The sequence below is a fragment of the Neopsephotus bourkii genome, unplaced genomic scaffold, assembly GCF_033783945.1.
Source record: "Neopsephotus bourkii isolate Nb327-2 ecotype Australia unplaced genomic scaffold, CSIRO-AGI_Nbou_v1 NB_398, whole genome shotgun sequence".
NCBI classification, from domain to species: Eukaryota; Metazoa; Chordata; class Aves; order Psittaciformes; family Psittacidae; genus Neopsephotus; species Neopsephotus bourkii.
Genome location: NW_026900902.1, coordinates 2,232,661 through 2,248,099, shown reverse-complemented (window position 1 = coordinate 2,248,099; position 15,439 = coordinate 2,232,661). Strand labels below are relative to the sequence as shown.

The 15,439-nt window shown below is 43.6% G+C and overlaps 1 long non-coding RNA gene across 1 annotated transcript; it reads left to right on the top strand.

Moving 5' to 3' along the window:
- Positions 1-3,253: 3,253 nt before the first annotated feature.
- LOC133210139 (uncharacterized) lies at positions 3,254-14,963 on the top strand. Its single transcript, XR_009724875.1, has 4 exons — positions 3,254-6,349; positions 10,310-10,524; positions 11,536-11,591; positions 14,754-14,963. It is a non-coding gene; the product is annotated as an uncharacterized LOC133210139 (long non-coding RNA).
- Positions 14,964-15,439: the final 476 nt, after the last annotated feature.

The following is a 15,439-nucleotide window of genomic DNA, read 5'->3' as shown; positions in this document are numbered from 1 at the left end:
TCTTCCAGGGGTGCAGGAAATGGAATGTAAAGTGGAAATGTCCTGCATGTAGGCATACAGCAAGCAGGAGAGAGATCAGATATCCTCACTATGTCTGGAGTTATTTCTTCACAAATTGAACCTGAAGCTCCTGAATCTGTAACAAAGCCAATAGCACCATAAAGTGCTGCTCAGAATGTCTTCAGAAATGCGGGAGGCCTGATTCCTAAAGATGTTGTAGGTGCCCACTGCCTGCTGGCATCATTTGAACTTGATCATCCTGGTGAGAAGGAGGAGTGCTAAATGCCTTTGCTACCTTCTTAGAATGCTCTAATTTAAAGTGTGACTCCACCTAGCTTATAGTTTTATTCCCATTTCTGCCACCATTGCTAATGTTACTGTGGTATCAAGCACATGCATCAATTAGGAATTTTACAAAGTGAAGCTTGCTAAAGATTAAAACATTGTCCCTTTGTGAGACATGCCTGCAATAGCCTAGAATTTATGGGACACATGCTCATGCTGCTGGAAAGACCTGGTCTAGACTTCCTGATACTTGGCTTCATTTCTGGCTTGCTTTTACAGTAGTCAGTAGTCCCCAGTATACATCGGTGTTTATGCAGGTCTGGTACACTGTGGGATGTCACTGGAAATGCTTTATGTTAACCTGCATGTCCTGCCCTGTGTAAAAATGCAGCTCAAGCAGTCAGTAGTACATGTATTGCTGCAAATTTGACCATCACTGACAGCTCTGTCTCCAGTTTTGTCACCCAGGGGCCTGTGGTTGGATAATACAGAATTAAGTTCTTGCCAGTGAGGGAGAAAACAGCAGCAGAAGATGTGCAAGGGCTGTACAGTGAACAAAATCACTTCTATTTTCTTCAATCATCAACACTTGGGCTGTCAGGGAAGGGCTTGTGTTTTACTTTAAAGTGCTGAAAGAAGGTCCCCCAGGTCTGTGGTACTCAGAGTGCAGGGAAGAGCTGTGCTTTCTGCCCATGGATGCCCCAGAAGGAGCTCACCCTGCAAAGGCTGCCCATCACTGTCACATCTCAACCCCAGCACTTGCGCGACTGCTGGGGTACTCACAGAAGCCTACCTGTTCCTTTGAAAGCATTCAGGCACTTTCAGCTCTGCATCATGATGCTTTACTCACAGACTACTTAAAATACATAGTAGGTATAGACATCTATTGCTTCCTTTAGAGTCAGTTTTGAAAAAGCAGCTCCTCCTGAAAGAAAAGGCCACTCCTGTACTAAAGGCAAAATCTGTACTGTTGCAGGTCTAAGATTTTTCCAAGGAATTACAAAATCCAGAGGTGAACTGGATTAGCTGACTTCATATGGATTATTTGGTGTCTAATACTCTGTTTGATACTAAGAATATGCCCAATTTATAGAAAAAGGCACGCAGTAAGTTCAGTAATAAACTTAAATTTGTCTCTACATTGTAGCTCTATTAGGCATTTCTTTCTTTAATGATTAACTAGCATTTGTGAGAGTGAGTATGTGAGGGCAATGTGTACAGTGCACGTTTGCTATCAAAGCCAAGGGAAATAAGTGTGTCTTTGTGCCTAGGTTCTCCTGGAGCACGCATGTTCCCGACTATAGGCAGACAGAGAAAATTGGAAGGCTGTCCCATTTCACGTGGAGGGGAGATGTAAAGATCTATGCTTGGTTCCTGGCCTTGCTCCCCCATTACTGACATCAGTTTGTGTCAAGTTTACCAAAAAATCCCTGCTGCTGTAACACTCCATTTGAGAGGCGGGGGGGGGGCCCCCCCCAAGGATAATAAACTTTTTTTTAATTGCTTCCCTGGCTATAAATTAGTATGCATTGGGCTTTTTTTTTTCCATGAACAAAAGCACAATTGACAGTGAGGCTTAGGGAAAGTAGGGAGGGAGCTCTGAGCCCCAAGGCTCCCCTGTGTATTGAACCTGAGCAGGGGGAGGCCTTGTCTGTGCCCAGAAGTTGAAGGGCACTGAGAACTACAACAAAACAATGGGGATTTTTATGTTTCACTGACTGTTTTTGCAGCTGCATCTTTCCCCCTCCTCTTCTCTCCCCTCACTATTTCATGTGAGAACCAAGTATGAAAATAGAAGCCATGGCTTTCCCTCCTGCCACAGCCAGTGTACAGAAAATGGGGCCAGAAATCAAAAGATCTGAAGTTAGTTATACGTCACTGTTACGGGCAAAGCAGAAATTGTTTTGTGCTTCTACAACATATTTTGTTTCTGTTAACATAAGCATAAAGACAGGGCTGAAGCCCACCAACTGCACTGCAGGTTCAATGCGATCATCTTCGCATCCCTGAGGTTCCCGATGACATTTGGGGAGGAGCTGGCAGAACCCACTGAGTTCTGCCTCTACGGCTTCCCCTCCATGCACATCTCCCATTCAGCTTTAGAATATCTGATAACCATGTCTTCCATGGTAAAAGCTCATATAAGGTGATTTTTCTCTGGAGCTGTATGTGGAAGCCCTTATGCTACTTCTCTGGTGCATCCAGTCACCAACCTGAACAAAGAGACAACTACAGGAAGTAGACAGGTATGAACCAGAAGTTGCAGAGCAGATGTTAGCAGAGATGGAGCCTGAGAGGTAGGGAAATAACAGTGGAGTCTGACAGAGAAATGTCTGAGGGATGGGGATAGAGAGGGCAGGTGCATGTCCATCCTCTCATACTCTGCAGTGGAGTCACCTATTCTTCTTGGCATCCGTAGGCAAAAGGATAGGCAGAAATCAGTTTAATTTGCAGCAAAGGGAAGTGTGAAGATCTTCATTATTTTGTAAAACCAAAAAAGGTATCTAATTGCACAATGAGGTAAGTCATTAAAGGAAAAAGATGAGGTTTCTTTAGAGCAGGCTAGGTAAACATCTGCTACAGGGCCTTCATGAGGGAGGCGGATCAGGTGAACCCTGAGGTCTTTTCTAGTCTTTTTTTTATGCTACAGCATATTTTTTAATGCTATAAAATGCACAGAGATGCAACAAAAAAATGAGAGAAAGAGGAACAAGCAAAGAATAGAAACTCACTTTCCTGCCCCTATACTTTGTTAAGCTGTATTTGCACCTTAGCCTCCAGCCTAAGCATCTACACCAATGAACGTTTACCCCCTTTGAAAACTTTATTCTATCCTTCTCTTTCTTTCTTTCTTTCTTCCTTCCCATCTTCCTCTCCCCCCCACCCCCACCCCCCACCCCAATCAGGAAGGCCTGCAACACTGCTATTTAGAGAGATGAAAAAGTCTTTATATTTTCATGGAGCCTTCCTGACTTCCTCCATGTTCTTCTTAACTCAGTGCACCTTTGCCTCAGGAACCAAAGATACCCAACTGTGGTGGGCTCGAAAACCAGGGGGATGGTCTTCTGAACAGACAGGTACCCTGCCTCATCCACCATGCATTCACCTGCAGAGACGGTCTGTCTCCTGAGGCACTCTCCCCTACCATTTATAAGAAGCCGTGTGTGAAGGGCCTTCTCCCATACGTGCGTCAACCCCTATTCAAGCCAGAAAGCCCAGTAGATGCTAAAGGTGTAACTGGGCAGTTGTGACTCCCAAGGTATGTTTCCTAACAGGTACCGATTTCATGTATCAGAGACACAGCAATGAATCCAGAGCACCAGCTCTGTCATGTTAAGGCACACTCCTCCTGCTGCTGCTCAGGTTCTGACAAGGTTTATATCCTTTAAAACCTTTTTTTTTTTTTTAAGTTTGCATCTTATTTTAAAATAAATTTCCCCCAGATGCAATATCAGTTCCAAGAGGCAAATAATTTTTCTCATTGTATTATAGAATAGAACATTTGCAAAAATCATTGCAATTCTCATATTTGAATCAATTTCAGACCAGTGTCCTGTTATCAGAGGCTGTCAGTGGGGTTTTGGTATTATTTTGGTTGATTTTTAAAGTGGTGCATTCTCTGCTGTTATGATTGAATTGCCTGAAACATCTTGTTTGCAGAGCTGTGAAATATTTTAAAGGCATCAATTGAAATGATGAGGCATTGTCCAAATTGAAATTTATTTCATCCAAAAGTGTCCTGGACATCCAGGTGGTAATAAACATTTTTCAGCCACGTACAAACTGTGAATTGTATTTGAAATTAAATCTCCGCATTAAAATCTGCATTGCTGAGCCTCCCGCTGGCAGCCACCGTTCTTCGGAAAACTGACATCTTCCCTGGCACCGACGGGGCAGGAGTTCTCATGTGGATATTGCGGATTTCCTACCACTCTTCAAGTATCAGGACTTTATGGCAATATATACCTAAGAAGTACAAAGGCTGCGAGGTGTGTGAGGAATACAGGAGGGGGCCACCTCAGGTTTAGTAAGGATAGATGTTTTTGTCTTGACACACAAGGGTGGAAACCATTTTACAAACCTCTATTAAAGCAGCATATTGCTGATGTCACAAATTATGTCATTTTTCAGCAAGCTGTTAGGTAGCAGCAGGATACTTAGAGGTCCCAATCTGAGTTCACAGCTTGAGGCCTCATCATCCATTGAAGTCAAGAAAATACTCCAGTCCCCTGGCCCTCTGTTTACAAATAATATATCAAGAATCAGGATACCCACAAATGAACTTTCAGGCACTGAGCTAAAGGAAATACATTTTTCTGTGCTTTTTTTAAATATATATGCATGCATACATGTTACACATTTGTCTGTATGTGTGTTTGTGTGCATTTGTGTGTAGTACAACCGAAGTCCGCAGTTTGCCATTAGATTTTCTTTAAACAAGCATTGTTTTTATTCCTTGAAATACAGACCTGATTCTTCATGACTAATTTTGCACACAGAACCCCCACCAAAGCTGGAGATATCCACATAGAAAAGGGGCATAAAGTGCTCCCATTCATTTCTCCTTCTTAAAATAGTGAGGTTTTTCTTTTAATACCTAGTACTTCTATAATACAAAAGAGCTCTGTTTAATAAGATACACATAAAAACAGATTTATCTATAACAGAGTTGAGTACAAAATAAAATAACAGGAATGTCTATGCACATATTCATTAGTACAGCAGAATAGCTTGTTAGAGGCTCTCATCATCTCCTGGATGAACCATATTTACACATATATATGTATTTTCCCCCACTAGAGTGGAATAAGCTATCATGTTTTTCTAACAATGCACATATACCTGGAAGACGATAGCCTACATTAGAAGACATAAAATACATAGCATGTGGCCTGAGGTTGTGCAACAACCCAAGAGAAGGAATTAAATTCAAAGCTAACGGTGCCAAACTCATCAGTGAGTGCTTTTACCCCCCTGTATATTAGTGGGAGCCAAAGACGGAGTGTCAAGGCACAGCTTTGAATTCCCTGACTTTTGCCAGTGTGTTAACATCACTCCCCGAACAGAATGAGGGTACTGGCAGGGATTTGGATTAGATGGCCAAGCAAGGCATTTGTATTCCCACACTCCCTAAACTGATTCCAGTATTTTGCTACTCATTTACTGATGGGGTTGGCTGTAACTTCCTCTACTGAAAATGGTATTACAGGGCTGGATTAGCTTCTCCTCTATAGCATATCCCTGATGTAGTTGCCACTGCAACTATCCCCCACTATCTGTACAATAAATGCTGTCGCTTACAGAAACATGATTACAGGATTAGAGTTATTGGGCCTTCACCCAGACGAACACGGCGAAATAGCATAGCACTGGCACCTCTGAAAGCTGCACTGACCTCAGGCATCTCTACATCAAAGGCCACGGCCACAATCTGAGCTTCATTAGCTTTCAAGGCTGAAGTTACAGGAGCACTACTTCCTCAGCCGCTAATGGGAAACACTCTCCTCCATTTGCTGTTGAGGTGTTAAAAGTTCCTCTTAACATCAGTTACTGAGCTACAGCTTCACCGGTATCCCAGTAAAATAAAAATGACTTGTGGTGCGGGAGCTGAGTTCAAATAAAAATGCTGTGTTGGACATCCCTTATTCAAGAAAATAGCAGCCACTGGTGCAGGGATGCTTTGGGAGTGAGGACTACAGGGGGAGGCGCGACCCCAAATCCCAGACTTGGAGCTATAGGGAAATTCCTGCAGCTCCTGAAGGGTTTCATATGGTTGTAACCAACTGTTTAATGACTTAAGTATCTGAAGGATGCTCTGGTTTTCATTTGTAGGATGTGATGCAGATGATTATGCAGAGAGGGAGAGCTTGGAGCTAGCTGCAGTTCAGAGCACGTGCACCATCGGGTCTGCACTCACCGTGAGAAACCTATGAATTGTGCTGATAACTCTTCTAAACCCCCCTTGCTGATCTGCACCTACAAGGAGGAGACTCGGGAGGTAGCATTTAATCCCACAGAGAGACAAGCTAGTCAGAGACAGAACCACAAGGTGGCAAAGCACTAGGTAGGATCAAATAGAAGTTTTGTTGCTAGCATACACTTTCTGCATGGAAATGTCTTTTAAATTGTGGTGCACCAAAATGTGGTTCCTTCTTACACAGCTGGAACATTAGTAATTCCTCTGTTCTGTCTAGACGATGCATTCTGGTACCCAGGTCACCACCATGTTTGCAGAGTCCTAGCATAGTCATTTGGGTCTTGCGTTCATTATCCTAATTGGATAGTAATATACAAAGGATGTGGTTTCATCATCAACTTGCACAAAGAAACCGGCTAAGTATCTAGGTAGCATGGAGGAAGTCCTAAAGCTTCTTCTCCATTAGAGTGTGAGAGAAATACCTATTCTGTGAAAATACTTGAGAATGGTAGGACATAGTCTATCATGGTGAGCCTAGAGAACTAGGAAATGGCTTTATATGAGAATGAAATGGCTGAAATATATCATTTGTGTTAAAAGACCTCAATAACACTGAAAAAAAACAAAAAGTAGAAGAGAGGCACAGGGCTCTCTTCTGAACAGAGTTGAAGCATTTGCTTTCCTTTCTTCAGTCCAACTAGCCTTCTGTGGTGCTTTGTCTATGGGATTTTCATTTTAATTTTTAAGCTGGCACGCAATAAAGTGGTTTGCTTATGAGTCTACAGACTGGGACAACTGGATAGGATGAGCTGGTCAGGTGCTGCCAGGGATAAGGCTAAGGAATTACAAGGCTGGCCTCTGGAGCTAAGCTGCTCCTTCTCTTCAGGAGGTAGGATACTTCCCCAAGGTCTGAGGAACTCCTTGAGGCTGGAAGATTTAGTGGGCTCAGATATTAGCAGGATCACATCTCAGCTCCAGAGTTTTCTCCAGATTGCATTTTTAATAAAGCTCAGAAGCTGAAGCTTCAGCTGGCAAATTTAACTTAATCTCTTGGGTTTCTTCTGTCCTAAGCAGCCTGTTCATATTGTCAGAGCTCATTGCAGTTTCTCAAGCTTTAGGCTGGGTTAGGAACTAAGGCATGATTAGAAACCAGAGTAAGAAGAATTCAGCTGATTTTCAGCTAAGCACCTTTTCACCACAAAGAAAGATTTACAAAAAGGCATTTATTTCCTAGGAAGTTGTCACTGGATTTCCTTTTAAATTAAATTACCATCACTCAAAGAAATAGGAAATTCCTCTTTATGTGTACATTTTTCATGTATTACTGATTCTTTCCAGGCTTTCCCTTTGCCGCATGCTCAGGGCAGTGACCCCCATCTCAGGCACTGCAACAGCTCTGTGACCAGCAACGGTTTAAGTGTTGCAGCAGCCACTGCTGCTATAGCAGAAATCCAAGCCCTTCACTTTGCAAACTCAGGAAGCCTGTGATGTTAATTAGAAGCACTCGTTCCTTTTACTCAGTAAAACCAGGGGTGGTGTGTAGCCATAGGTTGACCCAGGGAGGAGAAAGAGGACTCTTCTCCTTTTCAGCACCAGGAGCTGCAGCCCTTACTGTTACTTCACACGACACAAATGCAGCTCTACAGTCAATTCCATTTCCACTTCCCATTTCCATTATTTTCTCATCTGCCTCTCACTCTGGACCAGGGCAGCATGTAGAGTGTGGTAGAGTAAGTAGACACAAGAAGGGATGACAATGGTATTGTGGTTCAGGTGAGAGTGTTTCCTTTTAAAGCTGGCATGTTCTATAGAAGTGATTTACACAAATCTTTTACGTGACTCTCCTATTGTCACTAGCGATTATTACCATAACAATTTCAAGGTGCTCAAGGCTCTTTGGGAGGATCTAATCCAAAGCCTAGAAAGGCTGACAGGAATTTTAAACACAAAGTTTAAAAGACCCAGAAATGCAGATTCTAAGAATGTGTTTAAATAAGAAAATAAAATGAGGGAAGAAAACAGCTTCTCTCTTCCTCTGGCTTGCCAGCATGCTTTGACGGAAAACAGGGATGTGATCTCAGGAACACTTGCTCCAGCCTCCTGTTCATCAGTAGCAGGAAGGCCTGTCAAACCTGTCAAGCTCCTTGAGCTCCTGGGGTTTACAGACTTCTCTCAGCAACCCCAAGCAAAACCACAATCCCATAAAGAAGCCTTTTCAGTAAAACCTTCTGCCATTTGCCTGAAGCCAACAAACCACTCATTTATAGAAAAAAAAAATCTATTTCTCATTTGGAAACATCCCTTCCCCCCATGCTTGCTCTCTCCTGGTGAAGCCCCAAGCCATGGCCTTGGGGGAGCAGTTTTCTGCTGAAACCTGCCATTGCAAGGTATGTTAGAGCCCAAAATCTGCAGCCCATGCAGAGACCAAAGTCTTGCAGGTCCAAGGAGAGCCTGCCTTGAGTAAGGACTGCAGAAACGGCCACCTGGCTTCTGTCAGAGCTCAAGGTCAGTGTAGGACTGCTTGCACTCACTCCTGTCCCTCTTGGTAGACTTTTCTAAGCTACTTGGCTCCAGCTAGCTGCTAAGGTGTGCATCCCACGCTATTTGCTGAAAGGTCTAGAAGAGACTCCCAGGCTGGCCGCTTTGCCCTTCCTTTCATTCTCCACATTGCCTCATCCTCTCCCAGCAAGCTGCTGCAAAAATAAAAGCTCTCAGATCATCACCACCAGTCCCAGCCTTTGCCCTCATGCTCCTGGAAAGCTGCAGTGCCACTGATCCAAGACTCCAACTGGCCACAGCAGGAACCTCTGCAATTCTAGGGACCAGTGCTAGGTGATGGTATCTGATACAGTGATAGAAAAAGTCGTAGCCCCAAAGGAAGAGGGCAGATGGGAAGCAGCAGCCACTTTTGGAGGCATTATTGGATTTATTTGAGTTGCAGGGGCACATTCTGCCCTGAGTGATATGCCTAACTATGGGTTTGCCAGCTATTTTTCAAAATTACTTTGGGCTTGACCCAACTGGCATATGTCTTCAGCAATTATCTGACTAGCTAAATGTCAACGGGCATACCTTGATTTGTAGGTGGCAGATCAGAGCACAAGACACCATTTTTTCACGTACTTGCTAGGAGTAACAGAATCATACTCAAAGTCCATAATAGCAGAACCATAACAACACCATAATAAACAAATGCATTATTTCCTAATGTGAGCAGAAAGTGGCAACTTCAAGCTGCAGTTTATTCACAATATGGGAGACATGCTCTGGCAAGAGTTAAGCAGCCATCAATACACGTATCCTAAGGGCAGAAGTATAGCAGAAGCAAAAGTCTGTTGATAACACAGTAAACAACAATATCATGAAGACTGAAGCAAAACATAAAACATACCCTAAAATACAGGTTTTCAAAGCTGGCACTTAGCCTATGCTGTGAGCTGAAATTCTGTTTCATTTTGTATCTATTTTAGCTTAGCATGCAAAAATACACCTGTAGCCACCTGAATCAAAGCTTGAAAACCACGAACCATATTTAAGATTTAGTTTTCCAAGATGTATTCATGTGAGCCAAAGAGGGGTTTTTCCTACGTCTTAAGAATTAACTACAGACTGTTCAGCAGAAGCTGCAATGCTCATACTATGTGAAAAACTGTGTATTGCCAATATCAGACTTGTTCTTCTCTGGAGTGCAAAATATAAAAGCAAATTGAAAGGGACAGCAGAAGAATCTGACACACTTCCTTAAGACTCAAAGCTGCTGACTCCATAAGCAGGCCCCTTAAGAGATGCAAGCAGAAATATGACAGACATCATGAATTAATCTCCAGTTCATTACCCAAGGTCCCATGGACTGGGACTTCTCCACAGAAAAAGGACAGAATACATGTTTCAAGATAAGATGCATCACAACCATGGATTTTATCCAGAAATGGTGCATAAACCTATATGTTAAAAATCAGACACAACTACTATACTTGTTGATTTCCTATATGTACATATATGAAAGAATATGAATGTAGCAAGAACAACTGATAAGGTGCAGCGACAAAAAATGGTTGCTAGTCTTTAATCTCTTTTCCCTTATGTTTTATGCTTTTCTTATTTAAGAACAGCTGTAGTTCAGGATGAATAACGGCCACCAAGCCAGGAATCCTGTCTCCAAGGGTGCATGTGCTGGATGCCTAATGAAAAGGATAAGGGCATGCACTGACACTTCCAATGCACCTCTACAGCCCACTCACCTCCTCCATCTGTAAGGGGCAGTGAGATGCCTCAGCTCATTGCACCACCTCAGACCCTGCACCAGCAGCCGTCTTTATTTTGTCAGGATGAGAGAGCCCTTACAAAAAGTGTGCAAAACTGACAATCAGGACAACTATGCATTTACTTGTTACCCAAGCAAATAAGATGAGTAGTCACTCAGGCACAACCATGTACAAGTCAGTGCTTTGGATGTTAAGTCATGTTTTTCAGTATATCTGGGCTTGAAAAATGCAGAGAAGAGTGGGAAAAGGTTTCACAGTTAACATAAAATGAACCACATCCTCAAAAAATGTATTTATGAGAAGAAACATAGCCAGTACTTTGCCTCAGGTTCATGCACGATGTACTAATACAGGGGTGACACACAAGTGGATTAGGGGGAGGCAGAACAGATCTTAGGACTGTTCACTTTGTCTAGGAAAGAGTTGTCAGGATACACAAAACCAATGCATGCCTGAGGCAGCCATGTTGGCTTCTGCTCCACTGGAAAGGGAAATGTTTGCCACATGGAAGCAGAAAACATTGGCAGGAAAATAACTTTAATTTCCAAATTTTAAAAGGGAGTATTGCAAGCAGGAAGGAAAAAAAAAAAGGGAGCAGGGAGAGGGAGGAGGACAGGAATAACGTTCACCTGGACTCTGATTTCACCTTCAGGCTCTGACCCTACAATGGGTATGTTTGAAACTAATTTATTTGTGAAAGAGACCCTAAAGGCAACTTTTGAACACAGGATAGGGAAAAAGCAGGTGCACCCACTGCCTGTGGGCTGGGATGAGGATGAGCGAGGACTCCTTGGAGGAAGGCAATGCAGCTCACCCATACCACTTACCAGCACAGAGACCTGGCTGTTTACAGATTTATATGGCAACTCATATACATGTATACTGGGAAAAGGCAGTGTAAGAAGCCCCAGATGTAACACTCTGCAAATGTTCATCCTTCTACATTTCTTCTGGTTTCAGCCTTGTGTCAGCTTAGGACCCAGGAGAAAGATCAAAAGGCATATTTACGTCTAGGTAGCGCCATGAGAGACTGACAAAAGCTTATGAGACATTTTGTCTGATCTACAGCCTTCCACGCCTGTTGTCATTTGCCTCCTGAGCCTAATGGAAACCTGCCCTGGATGGTACGCTCGTTGTTATTGTTTCAATTTCCTTGTCTTTTATTTATTTCCCTTGCCTCTCAAGAGCCATTCGATGGTCCCTTTACTTCCTGCTGACCAGGGAAAGCTATGAGAACAAATAGTTATACTGGATTAAAATACACACACTATCACAAGAAAAACAGAGGGAAAGGGGCAGGGGGCTTGCTTAGCAAAGAGTGGTGGAAGTCGTGGGACAGAGAGCTGCCAGAAATACTGCAGTGGGGTTTTATGTCAAGACTCATTTGAGACTTGATCTCTGCAAGGAACAGAGCTTCTGAATTCTTCCCATGATGGTATTGCAACATGAACCTGCATATATTGAATCGGTTCAATGTTTCCTTTGGATTTTAAATAGAAGTTTGTTTGAAAAAAGTGCAAATGACAGTCCTTGGCAGTGTGAATTCTCCTACCCATGCTGATGGAGGAACTGGTCACAGCAGAAAGAGGAAAGCTTGCACACAGCAAGCATCAAAGGTGCTCCATTGACCATCATCTTCAAGAAAGACAAGAATTTTGCTAAAACGATGGGCATCATTAGCCCCCCATCTCTAGGGCAAATGAACCCTGTGGTCCAAGCCTGACCCAGGCTATGGCAGATTGTATCTGCTGTATCTGGAAATTTTTCTTTCTAGCATCTGTTAAAAAAAATTATTAACAGGTGCTGAAAACTGCAGCCTCCAACCTAGAGACCTGGAGCCAAAATACCAGAGGGGAAAAAGTCAGCTCTTGACAACCGCCTGACTCCAGGGTTGGACGAGCCAGAGAGACAATCTGCTGCTAGGGGAGATGCCAGATCAGAGGAGGGAAGTGGTAGCACCTCGTGCAATTAGGCTGGTTTTTCCTTTTTATTTTGGGTGGGTTTCTTTTGGAGCTACAAGTGGCAAGGGCCAATTCCTTGTCTCTTGTGAAGTTATAATCCTGGTGATCCCCGCTGGTGCCATTAAAGAGTTAGACCAGCTGATCAAAACAGGTTAGGCTGTTACTTGTGCAGCACCCAGAATGACAAACTGATGTCATGTAACGCTTGCTGTGTAAATGGCACTCTGCTATGTATGTATATCACAGTGAACACAAGAGAATAAATTCTTACATGCCATGTAATTACGCACACACTCATGTAAAAATGAGATGATGTAAAATAAATATGCATATAGCTATGCCTATGCCTATTCCAGCTCCTACTACAGTGTTACTGCATTGCCAATGTGCTGACATAAAAATGCAGTTTTATGTATTACATCTAAATAGAAATGTGTGAAAAGGGATTTTGTTTTGGCTACAGACCAGTCTCTTAATATAATTATAATTACTATTTTTACTACTACTGCTACTACTACTACCACAGTGAATTGGGAGCCCCCTTGGTTCTACCCATGGTACAAACAGCAAGAACAAGCCTGACCTAAAAAGACAGGAGAGATGAAAGAGGGAGAGAGGCAGTGTGATTTCTCCAAGCTGGATTAACAAGACAGAATATGCATGTAGAATTCACCTCTCTTAAATTCCGTTCCTCGGTGTGGCCTCGGCCCTCTCTGCTACTATTTCATACATGGCTTTCCTACGGAAAGCAAGAGGAAAACAAGATACTTTACTGATGCAATGAGGAGAGTGGATTGTTACAGTCAGGGTGGCTCTGCTCAGCATTTTGCAGCAGAGATGGAGGAACTAGCAGTGCGGGTTGGCCTGGGTGGCCAGGACTGGTGACCAGCGGCCATGGCCATGATGTCTGCTGCTGGACAGTTTCCCCGTGACACTGCAGGCCACTGTAGCGGGTTGATCAGGTCACAGACATGCTGCTAAATATGTGGAGGTAGGAGCCAAGCAATCATGTCTTTTCCCTTTTCTAACTTGCCTGCCTCTATTATGGCTATAGCACGAGACATTGTGCTGTGCTTCGGCCTGAAAATTCAGAGCCATGTCACTCGTGCTCACTCTTTGACAGTTGTCTATCTAGAAGAGGTTTTAAAAAATCTCTCCAAAGACAAAACAATGCTCCTTTGAGTGCCATTAGATGTGTCCCAGATCTCTTGTCACTTCATGCTGGGGTCTGTTGGGTGCTTTATGAAAAAGCCTCTAAAAGTGCCGCTTTCTTTCCAAGGCTGATCTTAAATGAGACAGGCTCACGGCCCACGCAGTTGGGAAGCGTCCTCACCATGGTCATTGCTCTATACCAGCACGATTGTTCAGAGGTTGCTGTTTTCTGCCAGCTCTGGGGCTCGGAAGATGAAATAAAACAAAATGAGAGCATCTCTCTGGAAAGAAACATTTTGAGAGGAAGGGGCAGAAAACGTAACACGAGTCTACTCAGCAAATGGCAGCCTGCTCACAAGGACTAGGAAAGCTGTTTGCCAGGAGGCCAAATGGATTGCCTGCAGCTCCGGGAAAAGAGATACTATTTAGTGCTTAAAATCATGTAAAGAAAACAAAGGATGACTGCTACATGCCTGCCCATGATAGTCTGGAGCACTGCGCTGTTGTGGGATATTTATGCCAAACAAACGGCAGCAAAATACCAGCGCGTCGATCGGGGTGAGCTGGTTGTGCACAGGCATGCCTGCGGGACCAGCTTCCGACAGCTCGCCACACGTTAGTAACGCATCGAACCCCGAGGAAGAAAGGACATCGTTCTCATTATCTCCATTTGCAGGTGTTGAAGGTGAGGTTGGGGAGATTTGCCACTCAGGGTATGTCAGAGCTGGGATAGGTCCCAGCTCTCAGCCCCATGCATAGACCATGCCTCTTGGAACAGATTTTGGGGAAGATTGTTATTTCTCTGACACAGAAGAGAACAAAAGAACACCTTCCAGCTTCCACTAAGGGAATTATTTCTTCCTACCAATGGGGTGTTGATTTGTCTTAAGGGCACTGTTAGGATTAACCAAGTTAGAAATCCACATTATCAATTAAAATTTACTATTGTCCCAAAGAGACCCAAATAAAATATAGGCTTTCTCAAGCAAGAATAACCATGTTTGCAACAAGAAGCATCATTTAGGAGGAAGCCCTTTAAACGATCCTCTGTTTTCAGTCTATGTCCATATAGGCACATATAACAAGTGATTTGCATGTGTACAACCAAAAAAAACATGCTTTGGTCTACATTCCCTCCAAATGCTGCTCTCATTTCAGACTTTCTTTTTCCAGGTATCCAGCATCAATCCTGCTCTGAACCCCTTCAACGTCAGGAGGAGCATGAACATTTCCTCCCTCATTACTGCCTTTCAAAGGCAGCCACAACCACAAAAACGAGACCTTGGGGAAGGAGATGGGAGAGGAGAAAATCTCTGCACGCACAAGCAAGGCCCCACCTGCCAGTTATCCTCCCCGCTTTGTTCTTTGAAGAGGCATCTCACCTCTTACGAGGGAAACAAGTTTATCATGTCAGTAGTTCCGTCCATGCTACCCTCACCTCCACTGAGGTGGTGACGCTTTAGGCCTGGCACTCCCTCCTGGAACTTTCCTGCTACAGAGTCAGTCCTGAACCAGACTGATTCCCTGGTCCCTCCCAAGTCCCACATCTCCCAAACCATCCTTTAAGAATGCAGTGCTGAGGAGATGACCATGACAGCAATGTGAGTTTATAACCTGACAACAGAGATTTGATCTGGAGTAGATCCCATTATAATCTCTGCACTCAAAGGCAGACTTGAGGCTTAAATAATCTTTGATTGCAGGGTAACATCCTGAGCATTACTGAATTTTAGTATACGATCTGTTCCTGACCTTTCTCAGCTGTGGGATGGAGATGCTCTCCCATGGCCCTGCTTGCTGCTTTACACCGCCTCAGTTAATAACACCTGCTGGAGAGACAGCAGCATCTCTTGGCAAAC